Source organism: Adiantum capillus-veneris, chromosome 12 (genome assembly GCF_014529385.1).
Source record: "Adiantum capillus-veneris isolate H3 chromosome 12, ASM1452938v2, whole genome shotgun sequence".
In the NCBI taxonomy this organism is placed as follows: domain Eukaryota; kingdom Viridiplantae; phylum Streptophyta; class Polypodiopsida; order Polypodiales; family Pteridaceae; genus Adiantum; species Adiantum capillus-veneris.
In genome coordinates, this window is record NC_140942.1 from 109,299,122 (window position 1) to 109,314,952 (window position 15,831).

Genomic DNA, 15,831 nt, shown 5'->3' on the forward strand with positions numbered 1-15,831 from the left:
TTCATGTTGTTAAAATTATAGTGATGTGTAATAGCCTTCTCAACCCATGAATTCTATAAACAGATCATCAAAGTGTTAGGTCCAATTATCAGATCTGTACAATCCGCACCCCAATGCAAAGTATTAAAGCAACATTCCTTTATTCCAATGTGAAATAAAGCTCAAATCTTTCCAATTTGACATAAATTATCAATTGAAAAAGCTCTTAATCCCATAACCCCATCTGTCATCTTAAATTTCATTTTAGAAAGCTTATTGTAGTAAGTCAATGTGTTTTTGAAGTCATAATACTCTTTAAATCAACACCTGATCTGCAAATATCAACTATTAGAGTTAGTAGTTATCATTCCCATCCAGGCAATAACCTCAAAAAGCCAATTGAGGCCATATTAGAGTTAGTAGTTATCATTCCCATCCAGGCAATAACCTCAAAAAGCCAATTGAGGCCATATTCCAGTGAAGTTTAGGCCGAAAAAAGCCCGTAAAACCCGGATATAGAGACAGATAAATACACATAAGGCTCGAGAATATTGTATCGACAGATATTACAAGAGATATCGTACCGATCAGTATTTTTAGTCGAACACCACCTCCTCTGCAAAAAAAAAATGATTAGATCCAATCACTTGGCATTCCATCCTAGCTATAATGTGGAAGGCCCGCCAGCTTAATAACGTTATACCATATCTAGGTCAAACAAGAGCCCATATAGACCATATAGAGGAGAAATGAATAAGCATAAACAGTTTATAGTAACCTAAAATGATCGGATAAATGACCAAACCAAACCATATGCGGGGTTGAATACAGTCCATTTATCCCAGATGAAGCAAAATCCATAAATCAAGCATCAACTAAATTCATCTATTGCTGGTATACCCAGCAACAACAGGTATGATCACCTGCAATGAACAACTAGTTATAAATCGAAAAGCAGTTTCTAGTACCTCACAGCCCATCATCTACTTTGAAAAAACATCAATGATTAGGGTCAGCAGTTGGCATCCCCAATTGGTATACATTATTGGGAGGAAAATCTGTGCTAAATGAATAATCCAGCTAAGTGAACCTATACCAGGCCTTAAAAAAACCATATATAAAAATTATCCAGTACATAGAATACATTCATGATTATTTTGTGAGTAAGCATAGTATCATGTCATTAATCCCAACAAAAAGGGAAGATCAACAGTAAGAGATAAGCTAGCAATCAGGTCTTCAAGCTAAACAAATCATGAATTATTGTAAATGACTACCAATAACTTATTGGTTTGTAGTAAATTTTGGCCCAACATCTGATCCAGTCACGGCCATGATACGGGTCAGTAGTAGGCAACCCCAGCCCAGCATAAACCATTCGAAGGCCGGCTGACGCTTTATTTCAATATACAGAGAGAGTAGCACAAATATACACTCTTATACATCAGGAAGAGAATGGGGTCTAGGAGGGCCTCTTTATTTGGCAGTTTAAGGGAGTCAAAGCTCTAGTATTAAGAAAGCAATCAATCGATAGCTTTTGAATTCAAACAAGCAAAATGGCTAGTTTATTTGAATTTAATTCTTCCCTCCAAAATGAAATTCAAAATCTAGCGGGCAAAACTATATCATGTAACATATCTACGAAAAGAGCTTGGCGTATAGATTACCAATCTATAATCTTCGCTCAAATGGGAGATCATATGTAGGAGTTATGGAAGGCCAAAAATCATAAAATTGTCCCCCCCTTTTTGGGGAAAAAATTCATCCTTTGACCATTCTTACACCTCTCTTACACACCCACCATTCTTGCACACATGGCATGCACCTATTTGTCAAAATGTTAATCACCTCCATAATGTCATGGCAAATAAAGAGGCCCTCCTAGACCTCATCCTCTTCCTAATGAAGGCCGAAAACCAGTCCTTTTTGCCCAGATATACTAAATTCCTGTATCCGAGTCTAACCCCTGCTCATTATGTGAGTCCTAGCAAATGTTCTGTTGATAAAACCAGCAAGCAAACAAAGAAAGAGCAACAGTAAGAGATTAGTCAGTCTCAAGCCTCAACATTATGTGTTCTTGCTAATAGTTATCAATACCATTTGAAAACAGCTCATACTATCCAAATATATCAATAATACCACCCATTGAGAGAGCAAGACCATACCATGCCTTATATAAAAAAAGGGACTAAAGCTTTAATGTGTTTTGAAGTAATATATTCAGACTCATCTCTGTAGTATCCCTTTGCTAGGGACCATTACTTTGAAGACAACCAAGTAGCATTTCGTACACAAAGAATAACAATGTAGAGTATGCACAAAATGAATACACACACACCCTTGCAGAATGAAAACCAAGTGAGCATATAGCTCACCTTATAAAGCATTTCCACCTCCACCTATCATGATTGTAGCTCACTGTAGAGCCTATATATGGAAGGAAAGCTCACGGCAATAGGGTTGTATTCAATATCCACCATTTCCACACAGTACAGAGCGGCGCTCTAGCCTCATTAATCCCCAAATATAGCCTGTGAGGGGGGGGTGTATTCATCCCAGTCACATATCGTCAGATCCCTCAAAGCGCCCTCATCGAACAGGGTATTGCAAATAGGGTTATTCCATTTTTCTACTTATGATAGAGTTTCTAAAAATGGCCCTATATAAATATAAGTGGCAGCTCATGCCTCATCCCCACGTGGTGGGGTATAGAGTAAGCCTCTTTAGGTGAGTGGTAGCATTCTACAATTACAAGAGAGCATGGTATATTTTTGTCAAGTGATAGAGTTATGAGATAAATCAATGTTTAAGGCAAACCCGAGGGTTACAATGTGGTAGATACAATAAAAAGTCCAATCCAATAGAGAGAGAGAGAGAGAGAGAGAGAGAGAGAGATGATGATGCCAATGTTGGGCCCTTACACTACTCGCAAGGTAAGAGGAGAGTGATTGAAGGCACCCAACTATACAACAGGGCTTATCTTTCCTCTTATTTAAGAGGATTGCATCTACTTGAAATGGTTTTTTTGTTTTGGTTTTCATGGAAAGCTGAGTAGTTTTGCTATGTTTCTAAAATTCCTTTGGACCTTGTGCAACTTAGCTATCTCATCCCACCTTTTTGGTCTCACCTTCAATAGATCAACTAAATGGCACGCTGCAAGTCATAGAGGCTGATATCAAAGCGTATGAATTTGTCGTTTCTTGCTCTTCCATTTCCCCAACAGTCGTCCTTATATCCGGGGTGTGTCTCAATCTATAAATATCACTCCATTTGTGTAAGAACATATTGACCGCATCCTTGTTGCGATCACGCTCTTCCCCGTGAAACTCAAGAATGGTGATATTCTTAAGTAATGCATTGCTACCTTCTGATCTTCTGCGATACTTGTCTCTTGGACTCCTTGAGTCGTGCGAGATTGGTTCCCTTGAACCGTGCCACTTGTGGCTCCTTGAGTTGTTTGTGAATTCATAAATTTCACAAGTAACTCTGTAAGATTGGTAACATTTGCATTGAGTACAGAGAGGTTTCTTTCAAGTATGCTTTGGTGATGTTCCAAAGTCTTGAAAGAAGCCATATCTACAAGCCCATGATCTCCTAGATCATCATCATCATGCATATTAGTGTCAGCAGCACCCGTAGTGCCCTAATTTTGATCTACGTGCTCAAAATCAAACGTGTGTGTAGGTGGGATATCCTCATTGGCCATGGTAAACACACACTAATGCAAAGAGAGAAAAAGAAACGACAACTTGTACCTTGAGAAATGGAAGTATTTGTGTTTTGTATGCTCCGCGATTTGCGTTGCATGCGAACCTCGCCTTGCGGGAATTTGAGCGCTTTACTTGTAGTTCCTTGTAAGAACACCTTTGATGATTCTTCACAAAAACTCGTCATTTTTGTGAAGGCTTTTCTTCACTTTGAAGCTACCGCCTCCCAAAAATAGCTCTGATATCAGTGAAAGGACGGTGGTAATGCGTGTGCTAGTCTCCACCCAACCGTGCTATTTTATAGCCTCCCCCTAGCGTACACACTGTCCGGCCGTGCCGGTGGCCTTGCCCATAGGACCCATGTCCTTACATTAGATTTGGTATAATACAAGCTTTGTGTTCCTTGAGACCTTGATGGTGAAATGAAGATAGAGAGCTTCATACACCACAATTATGCCTGTAACTTAGCTAAATGAAAGCTTTAACTTGTCCCTAGCCTTAGTCCCAAGACCTCAAACACCTTCGAAGGTGGAGAGAGCTAGGAGTGAATGAGGGTAGGGAAGAGGAGGAAGAAGCATTCTTGCGAGAAATAAATAGCTCCTTAATTATCATCACTCTTGTTTCTTAGCATAGCATAATAGCATAGTAATGATGATCAATAAGATGACAAGCTTAAGCATGGAAGCGTGGATCTTGGTTGGATTTGCATTCCATAGTTAAGAGTGCTGGTGTAGGCTCTCAACTTCTCAACAAGCTTGGAGAAGGAGATGAAGTTCTTGCACTTAGCACTTCACACAATGAGAGAGTGTGTGTGTGTGTGTGTGTGTGTGTGTGTGTGTGTGTGTGTGTGTGTGTGTGTGTGTGTGTGTGGGAGAGAGTATACCCAAGTCAAGCTAGCCCTCTACTTGCATAGTCGACCCCCTCCTCTAGATCATGCTTGTGGCTCATTGGGTCTCTCAAGACTAGCCAATCACAAGCCTTGGTCACAACTAGCAATAGAGCTAGCCTTTGGACAAGTGTCCTCTTTGCCCCTTTGATAAAGGGGGCTTGATAAATGCTTAAACAATTAATCTAAGGGTCAACCAATATGCTTTAGGCACACCATGAGGGAAACCCAGCTAGGGGCTTGACATGTGTCCCTTTTGACTCTTTGAGCAAGAGGTGCCCTTTGGATGAGGGAGTGGTCACTCAACCACATCCCCTACTCTCATGGATCGCCCCTTCCTTTTTAGGCCTTGCTTTGACTTCAAGTACCTCAAGCACCTTAGGCCCCAAGTACCTTAAGCATTTCAAGCACCTTAATCATCAAGCATGACAAGAACCTTAAGCACCTTAGTCAGCAAGCACGACAAGCACCTCAAGCACATTAGTCAGCAAGCACGACAAGCACCTCAATCACCTAGACAACAAGCACGACAAGCACCTCAAGCTTGGTCCGGGTTCCCACCTCAAGCTCAGCCCTAGCTTGCCTAAGGTCCTAGGTCTAAGGACTTTTAACACTAACCTTTGGAGGTCTTTAATGAAGCTAACCCTGAGGTCTTTCAACCTGAGGTCTTTCAAGCTCCATTAGCTAGTATTTCTCAGTGACATACCATCTCTCAATGGGTCCACCATCTCTCATTTGGACCCATTGACTTTGGTCTCATGTTGAGATAGATCCATAAGCACATGCCCATATTCTAACTCTTGTTCTCGTTTATTCTCACACATTAAATGGTCAATTTAATATGAGAAAATCATTTGGGTTAGACATTACCTCTCTCTTGAAATCATAGTCGTCCTCGACTATGAGGTAGAGGAGATAAAGCCTTAGTGGCATTAGTCTATGTTTTTAAGTGGGTAGAGGATCCATTTTTACCCTATGACATCATTTCAAGATGGATGACTAATCCATTTAGGGCTTGGGAGACTTAGCTGCAGCAAGCATGTCTGCTCTTGAGTCCATTTCATTCTCCCAAAGTAGAGTAACAAATTCTACTTGGTGTTTGAGAGACATCGTCATCATAAACATGATTCTAAGCATGCATACTACTTAAATTTGTGCACAATAAAAAGAGAATTAGTCTGATAAGACAAAAACATTGATCATTCAAAAGAAACATTTACATTTGTTAACTCTAATGTAGCATTGTAAGCATTGACAAGGTTCATATTATCCTTAAGTTGTATTCCTTGCATCCATCTAGCATCTTAAAAAGGATAATTTTTGAACTTAATAAGATACTGTCGAATGGCTTCGGGTTGTAGTTGTAGCACCTCTTCTTGATGTTCAATTTTTGGGGGGTCTTCAATAATTGGGTTTGTTGGTGGCTCTCCTTTCTAAGTCTTGAGTAGGCTCACATGAAAAGCATTGTGTATGAGCCAATGGTTGGGCAACTTGAGTTGATAAGCCAGGTCATTGATTGGCTTCAAGATTTGAAAGGGAACATAGTATCTTTTTGCTAATTTAGCATAATACTTTTGATGGCCCATATTGTTTGCCTCAATCGAGCCTTGGGAAACTTGAGTAAGACCCAATCATTTTCTTTGAACGTTAAGGCCCTCTTGTGCTTATCAGCAGCATCTTTTTGCTTTTGTTGATAGATGCATATAGCCTCCTTAATCTTTTGGAAATATTCTTGTGGGTCACAGCTATACTCATCGGCAGCAAAGATCTTCCCATGTACTTTAAGTAGCAAGGGTCTTTTTGGTCTTCCCTCTATGATCTCAAAAGGTGCCTTTCCCATAGTAGTATGGATAGTATTATTGTATACATACTCTACAAGAGGTAAGTACTTTTCCCATTGTGAGTGTAGATCTACTTCTGTAACACAAGTCTTTAGTAGATTGAGAATTTTAATATTGGCTATCTCACTTTGGCCATCCATTTGTGGGTGATAGGCCAAAGAGAAATTCAATCTTATACCTAGATTTTCAAAGAGACCCTTCCAGAAGTTACTAGTCATTCTAGGATCTCTATCTCACACAATGGATATTGGAAATCCATGGTGTTTGAAAATATGTGATATGAAGAGGGTTGCAATTTGGTGTGCCTTAAGAGTCTTTTTGACAAGAATAAAGTGTTCTTTCTTGCTAAACATGTCGACTATTGTCCATATTCCCATATTCCCATGGATAGACTTGAGTAATACAAAGATAAAACCTATGGATATACTTTCCCATGGTGAATTAAGAATGGACAATGGGTGAAGTAATCCAGGTTGCTTCCCTCTATCATACTTGGTCTTTTGCCAATAGAAATATGTTTCTACTCCTCAAAGAGTAGGTTGAATTCCTCGATGCCCCGCATAGGGAGGATCATAGGATTCATACATGAATTTCTCACGAAGGGAGTGAGTAACACATAGCCTATTTCCATGGAGAAGATAACCATCTTGCAAGATGAATGGTTCCTCTTTCTTTCCTAAGGCAAGGGCTGACATTATATCTTTAAAATGAGGGTGAGTAGCTTACTCATCTATCATGGAAGATAGATCATTGTGAGTTGATATAGACACTATATTTGCCCTCGGTCGTCACGATAGTGCATTGGCCACTTGATTATGATTACCAGCAATGTGAGCAATATGAAAATTAAACTGCAAAAGAAAATTTTCTCACCTCATTTTTTTGTCTGAGAGCTTGGTTTGCATCATGAAGTACTTGAGACTTTGGTGGTCCGTTTGCAAAATAAATGGAGTCCCCAATAGATAGTGCTTCCATGTGCTTAGGGCATATAGAACAGTTAAAAGCTCTTTTTCATATATGCCCAGGACCCCTTCATCGGTATTGAGCCTTTGGCTCTCATACGCTATGGCATGCCCTTCTTGAAGCAAGACTGCTCCAAGGCAATCACCACAAGCATCACATTGGACCTCAAATGGCTTTGAGAGATCCAAAAGCATAAGCACTAGCTGGGAAATAATCTTCTCTTTGTTCTTGTTAAAAGCATTTTTCTCTTTAGCAGTACATGAGTACTTAACATTCTTCTTGGTTAATTCATGTAATGGTCGCTCTATTTGAGAGAAGCATCTATAGTATGCACACATAGAAATAAAGCTTCGTAGCTCATGTAGATTTCTTGGATTAGGCCATGCTTTTATCACCTTGAACTTTGATGGATCCATACAAATACCATCTTGAGAGATAATATGACCTAAGTATTGAATCTCTTGAAGTAAAAATTCACTCTTCTTTTGATTTAGAAAAATCCTATTCTCATTCAAAGCTTGAAAAATTACGTGGACATGTTGCTTGTGCTCCTCCAGGGACTTGGAGTAGATGATGACTATATCATCAAATAACAAATGAATGAACGTGGCTTGAGCATTTTTCAAACCAAAAGGCATGACAAGATATTCATAAAGAGCAAATGTTGTACGGAACATGGTCTTTTCGATATCTTCATTCATTATCCTTATTTGATGATAGCCACTTTTAAGGTCAATCCTATTGAAGTAGGTCAAACCTTGTAGCTTATCAAACAGATCTTCTACCCTTGGTACGGGAAATTTGTTCTTGATTGTGATATGATTTAGTGCTCGATAGTCCACACACATGCGGTATGTGCCATCTTTCTTTTGCATTTAAAGGACTGGGGGAGAGGAGCTAGGTGTCACCATCCCCTTGTCTACCAGCTCATGTACTTCCTGTTGGGGTATAAAGCCCAATGTGGTCGCCCAGGTAAGTGGGCGGGCCGCCAGGTATGTACATATATTCTTTTGTAAAAACCTAATAAGAACTCACTATGCTCTACACATTACAGTAGAGCGAGTTCACCATATCGTCGTGCTCTTCTTCTCGCACTCTCTCTCGCGTCGTACTTCCGCTCGTACTCCTTCAACTGGTATTAGAGCTCAGATCGAGGCTCGGGGCAGCACTGCAGGAGGCTAGAGTCACCAGCTTAGATTGGAGTGAAATTCGACAGGCAAAGACACGGCCCCAAATCTTGTCATCTCGGTCATCTCGGTCACCGTTCGGCTTCAACAAAGTTCTATGCACGCCATTTTTGACTACGTGGTCTGAGCGGGTGCAGATCCGACTCTGCAAATTTGGGGTTTTCGGCCTACGACTGCAGATGCTGAGGATATCGACACTCCCAGAGTGTTAATTTGTGGCTGTCTACACATCGAAGGACGGCTCACAATTCTTGGAGGCGTGTCACATACGACACGGGCGCATCTACACACAGACTGTAGGCGACATCCACTAGTTCATCAGGTAGCTTGTGTTTGCTGCTTGATATTCCAGATTTCATCCTGACATTGCAAGTACTTCCACATGGGATGTATTGTCAGAGATGATGTATGTCTGTTGAGGGTTTGCTGGCTCTGAGTCACGTAGCAAACAACCGCCGCAACGGTTACAACATACAGTGGGAAATTTGTGGATGTATGACTTTGTGGGAAGTCTATGTACTGTCAGATTTACTGCAGCCTTTGTTGAGGGTCGAGTGAGGTTTTATTGAGCTGGGGGATTCTCGAATGTTGAGATCCTTTCGGTGATATAGGTCTTGGAGCGATCCCTCGAGCACCCTTAGATAGGCAGCTAGGATGTATTGACTGTGAGTTAGACATTTGGGATTGCATCTTTGCTTTACTGCCGTTGAGGCATTGTCGCAGTCTATGCTTACAGGACAGTGACAGGACAGTCAGAGACAGTACAGGTGTAGGACAGGTTTACCCACAGCTTACAGTGCTAGAGAGAAAGTGGTTTTTTGAGCTGTTTTTCGGTTTGTTTTTAGTACACCAGAGCCATTTTACAAAGGAGACTCTGCCAAAATTTTTTGCAGATTCTGAAGCTTTCTTGGTTCATTTGACAGGTTGATATTGGTTCAGAGGTCAGTTTACAGGGGAAACTCTGCCGAATTTTTCCCAGGAAAGTAAACTACTGTGAAGCGTAGCTATGGCTAGATCACAGGACACTGCTCTTTACAATATCAAGAAGTTGGATGGAACCAATTTCCCATTGTGGAAGAAGCAGATTTGGCACGTGTTGGTACAAAAGAAGAAGATAAAACCTATAAAGCTCAAGGGGATAAAACCAGAAGATATGGACGAAGATGAATGGAGCGAAATGGATGAATTGGCACTTTCTACCATTATGCTGACTTTGGCAGAAAGCGTTTACTTCAATGTAGTAGACGAGATGTCGGCTTATCAAGCATGGTTAAAGCTGAGTGATCTTTATGAGAAGCAGAGTGCAGCTTCACAGGTATATTGGCTTAAGAAGCTTCTTGAGTTGAAGATGAAAGAAGGGACACCTATGTCCAATCATCTGAATGAATTCAACACAATCTATAGTCAGTTGTCAACTCAAGGTGTCAAGTTTGATGAACCTGTTAGAGCTATGTTCTTGTTGATCACATTGCTGGAAAGTTGGGACACTTTTCACACAGCTTTGAGTAATTCTGCACCTCCACATGGTTTGAACATAGCAGGTGTAGAAGGAAGTCTGCTTACTGAAGAAACCAATAGAAAGACAATGGACAAAGGCAAAGGAACAGCCTTAGTTGTCAGGGGAAGGACCAAACAAAAGTACAAAGGTGGAAAGAGGAATCAGTCTCGTAGCAAGTCCCGCAGTGCTAAAGGCAAGAGTCACATAGAATGCTACCATTGTGGCAAGAAGGGTCACATGAAAAGAGACTGTAGAGAATGGAAAGCAGAAAAAGGCAAAGAGAAAGCTGAAGACCATGGTGAGAAGAACAAGTCCTCAGTGAAGATTCAAGAAATAAATGTGACAAACATTGTTGCAGAGGATGACAGTCTAGTGTCAGGAGACATCTACTTCTTGAAGAATACAATGGACTCAGCTCTTCTTACAGCATCTGATGGAAATGCACTGAGTGACTAGATTATAGACTCAGGGGCATCACTTCATGTGTCTCCAAACAAGGAGTGGTTTACCTCTTATGTGACCACTAAAGATCATGTTCGGCTAGGCAATGGGCAGACATGTGAGATCTTAGCTGTTGGAGATGTTCAATTGAAGTTTCAGAATGGCTCTTCTTTCACGCTGAAGAATGTGAGACATGTTCTCGCAATTACAAAGAGCTGGATCATCACAGGTTTACTTGATGATGCTGGCTACGTCACCACTTTTGGACAGAACATGTGGAAGATATCCAAGGGTTCTATGATAGTAGCACATGGAGTAAAGTCTGGAGGACTTTACATGATTTATGTATCAAATGTCTCTAAAAATGTAATCAATGTAACCGAGCAGTCGAACGTTTCTTTGTGGCATAGCCGGTTAGGACATATGTCCAAGAAGGGAATGGAAATCTTGTCTCGTTCTAATTATTTGCTTGGCTTTTCATTTAATGATTTTGAATTCTGTGAACATTGTCTGTATGGTAAGCAAACACAGCAGCCACATAAGCATAGAAGCAGTAGAAAAGATACACAGTTGGCACTTGTTCATAGTGATTTGTGTGGACCTATGCCTAACCTATCTCTAGGGGGAGCTTCTTACTTTATGACATTTATAGATGATTACTCGAGGAAAGTATGGGTTTACTTTCTCAAGCACAAGGATGAAGCGTTTAGTGTTTTCAAAACGTTTGTGACACTTGTGGAGAATCAAAGTGGCAAGAAGCTTAAATGCTTACGCACTGACAATGGTGGAGAGTATGCTTCAAAGGCCTTTCAGGACTTTTGTGAGTCAAAAAGTATAAAACCTGAACTTACTGCTCCTTACAATCCTCCTCAAAATGGTGTTGCTGAGAGGATGAATAGGACCATACAAGAGAAGGTCAGAAGTATGTTGTCTAATGCACAGCTGCCAAATGGGTTTTGGGCTGAAGCTGTATCAACAACTGTTCATCTTGTAAATAGATCTCCTAGCAAGGTTTTGCAGAAGGATTCAGTGCCAGAGATGGTATGGTCAGGCGAAATGCCCTCATACAAGCATCTCAGAGTCTTTGGCTGTGAGGCATATACTCACGTTCCAAAGGAATTTAGGAACAAACTTGAGCCAAAGAGTAGAAAGTGCATCTTTCTAGGCTATGGTAATTTTAGTGAGATGGGGTACAGACTTTGGGATCCCGAATCCAGAAAGGTTGTCTGCAGCAATGATGTTCACTTTAATGAATCCAAATATCATTCTAAACCAGAGAGGGTTGAGGAGATTAGAAGAGTTGTCTTCCAAGAAGATGGACCTGCACGTGCAAGATTAATTGTCAGGGCTCAAGAGGAGCAAGGACAGGATAGAGTGGAACCACACGTTGTGGCTGAGCCTGAGCCACCTATTGTGCGTAGATCTGGACGTGTCACGCGACCTCCCGATAGGTTTGTTCCATCTATGAACTATGTCATGTTGACTGATTGCAATGAGCCTTCATGTTACAAGGAAGCAGTGCAAATGAAGGACTCCGGGAATTGGCAATTGGCCATGCAGTCAGAGATGACAGCTCTGCATAAAAACAAGACATGGAAGCTAGTTAAATTACCACAGGGAAAAAAGGATCTACCTTGTAAATGGGTTTACAGGTATAAGATAGCCGCTCATGATAGTCAGCCAAAGTACAAAGCAAGGCTTGTTGCCAAGGGCTTTAAGCAAGAACAAGGCATTGACTTTGATGAATTCTTCTCTCCGGTGGTCAAGATGACTACATTGAGATGCTTTCTTGCATTGGTTGCCATGTTAGATTTGGTGTTGCACCAAATGGATGTCAAGACAGCGTTCTTGCATGGTGATTTAGATGTGGAAATTTACATGCAACAGCCAGAAGGGTTTGTTGAGAAAGGCAAGGAAGATTGGGTATGCCAGTTGTTAAAGAGTCTTTATGGCTTAAAACAATCACCGAGGGCATGGTACCATAAATTCCACAAGTTTATGCTTTCTCAAGGCTACAAATGTAGTGAGTTCGATCACTGTCTATATACAAAGAAGGCTAACGATGGTAGTTGGTTGATCCTTATTTTGTATGTGGATGATATGTTGATTGCTGGCAAGCACTTGGAAGAAATTTCAGCTTTGAAGTCAAAGATGGCAAAATCGTTTGACATGAAAGACATGGGTGAGGCAAGTCATATACTTGGTATGCGCATTGAGAGAGACAGATCAAAGAAGTTGATTTGGTTATCTCAAACAGAGTATATTGACAAGGTTTTGCAACGTTTCAATATGGAGAAGGGAAAGGCATTGAGTGTTCCATTGCCACCATATGTGAAACTTAGCAAACAAGATTGTCCTGTGTCTGAGGAAGAACAGGCTGAAATGGATAAGATTCCATATGCGTCTGCAGTGGGTAGTTTGATGTATGCAATGATTGCTACTCGCCCAGAGATTGCATTTGCAGTGGGAGTAGTAAGTCGATACATGTCAAACCCAGGCAAGAAACATTGGGAGGCAGTGAAAGGAATATTGAGATACCTGAAAGCTACAAAGAGTATGCGTATATGCTATGGGAGTCAGTAGCTAAGTGTAAAGGGTTTTACAGACTCAGATTATGCAGGTGACTTAGACAACCGAAGGTCTACGTCTGGGTATGTCTTTACATTGGCTGGTGGAGTAGTATCATGGCGTTCTAGATTACAAGATTGTGTTACTCAGTCTACTACAGAGGCTGAATATGTTGCAGCATCAGGGGCATGCAAAGAATCAATTTGGCTTAATCGACTAGTAACAGACTTGGGAATCAAAGAAGAGATTCTTGTGTTATATTGTGATAGTCAAAGTGCTATACAATTGGCTCGCAATCCAGTTTAGCACTCAAAGACAAAGCATGTGGATGTGAAGTATCATTTTATCAGGGAAATGCTCGAGGATAAGCAACTTCAGCTTGTCAAAGTTCACACCACAGAAAATCCTGCTGATCTACTTACAAAAGGACTTCCCTCAGAGAGCTTTGCGCATTTTCGCAAGCAGTTAGGTGTAGGGTAGTACATCACTTCTCTACATCTCTTGTATATTAGCTTGTATAGTAGCTTCTCTCACACTTAAAGTACCACATTGGACTTTAAGTGGGAGGTTGTTGGGGTATAAAGCCCAATGTGGTCGCCCAGATAAGTGGGCGGGCCGCAAGGTATGTACATATATTCTTTTGTAAAAACCTAATAAGAACTCACTATGCTCTACACATTACAGTAGACCGAGTTCACCATATCGTCGTGCTCTTCTTCTCGCACTCTCTCTCGCATCGTACTTCCGCTCGTACTCCTTCACTTCCTCATAATCTCCTCTTATTGAGCTTGAAAAACTCTATAATGAGGTTTATTAGGCAGTGAGCTCCTAGGTAGAAGCTCTATTATATGGTCATCATCCCCTCATTTTGGAGGTAACTCCATAGGGATGTGATCGATAAATACATCTTGGAATCTATTCAAAGAACTAGACAAGTCTAATTCTTCTTGATTCCTACCACTTTGTTTTGTTAAAAAATTAGCATCCTTTAGAGACTCAAAAATCATGTACGAGAAAACTGAGCTTTTCATTGACCTATCAAAAGCAGGTGAATTCACAAGTGTATAGTATGATCGGACTCATTAGCATCTATATACATGCTCTTTTCCCTGTAGGTGAAGTAGATTCGCCTTTCAAGGAACTTCATGTTGGCAGCCATGCGATTGAACCATGGTGCCCCTAGGATAACATCCTCATGTTGGATAGGATAGAGATAAAAAAATCTTCTTTGTTGATGTAGCTTTGGACATGAAGCCTCAAATTTCTAATCAAGGGAGTAACTAAGGTTTGTTGTCCCTTGAAAGCCCCATCGACAATTACAGTATTTCCCATCTCAAAAGCTTGAATGCCCTTGCCCAACTTAGTGGCCAACTCCGTTGATATGGAGTTGTGAGTAGAGCCAGGGTCAAAAAGGATGAAGGCATCATGCTCCCCCACCTTTCCCCAAGCATAGGAAAGGGATGATCCTTTGCAATGAGCATCCTATTTTGGAGCTTTGACCATGGAAGCTCTAGGAGTCTCATTGTGGGCATTTCCTTTGGGGCAATAACGATATCCATGTCCTTGCTCCCCACACATAAATCATTTGTGATCTTTGCAAAAGGCCCTTAGCTTGTTTTTACTTTTGTAAACTCCTTTCTCCTTGGTCTTGTTGTTGTTGTTGTTGTTGGAATTTCCTTGGGAAGAATTTTGACCATTGTTCTTTCCCTTTGCATCATTTTGATCTTTGTTTTCCATGGGCTTGGCATTCCTTTTAGCCCCTTGTTGGAAATTTATACGAGATTGAACCATAGTGTGGTGGATGACTTTGGTGATAGAACCAAGCCGTTGGGAGTTGAAATATTTGACCATTTCTTCAGGTAATCCCGCACAAAATTGTTGCTTTTTCTCGGTGAAGCCTATCCTTTGAAAGACATTAGCCTTGAGATGTAATTCCCAAAACTTGCTAACATAATTGTGGATAGACTCATCGGAGAGTAGCTTTAAACTCTGCCATTCCATGAGCACTTTATCCTTGGCATCTCTTGTTGCCAAGAATTGCTTCATGATGGAAACTTGTAGAGTTTTCCATGTCCTTGGGGCTTCGCCACTCCCGCGGAGACTATCCCACCGTTGACAAGCAGATTTTTGAAAGTGCATAGCTACATGGTGTATCTTGGAGGACTCTTTGAAGTCCTCGTCTCCAGAAATCCACATCGAGTTGCTGGATGAAGGCCAATACTTTGTCAGTAGCACAAAAGGTGCCATCATAGGTGAGAAAAGAGATACTCTTTCCTCCCTCTTTGAACTTCTTAAGCTTTTGGGGACTTTTCCAAGCAGGGTAGGATTTGCAATGTTCTCTCCTCTTGTATTCTCTAGGAGAATAACTACTGCTTTCATCAGAAGAGGAGGAAGGTGAAGAAGAAGGAGAGAGGGTGTCCTCTTTCTTGCCTTTTTCTTTCTTTGTTCCCTCTCTTCCCTTTTGGAGTGATGAGGAGAAGGACTATAGGTTGATCTTTTCCTCTTGGGAGGAGTTGGGGATCATCGAGACCGTCGTCTTTGTAGAGTCATATCTTCAGAGGAATTCAGAGATTCACTTCTTTCTCATTCATTGGATTCCTCCTCTTCTCTTATCAGAGAGAGTCTTCTTTTGCAAGTCTCAACAAGAGGCTTCCTAAGCTCTCTCTCTCTTCTTGGAGAGAAGAAAAATCCCATAAGCACGAAGTTGCTGAGTAACTTCGGCTTGCAAGGTAGGGTTGCCCATAGCTTGTTGCAACCTAGT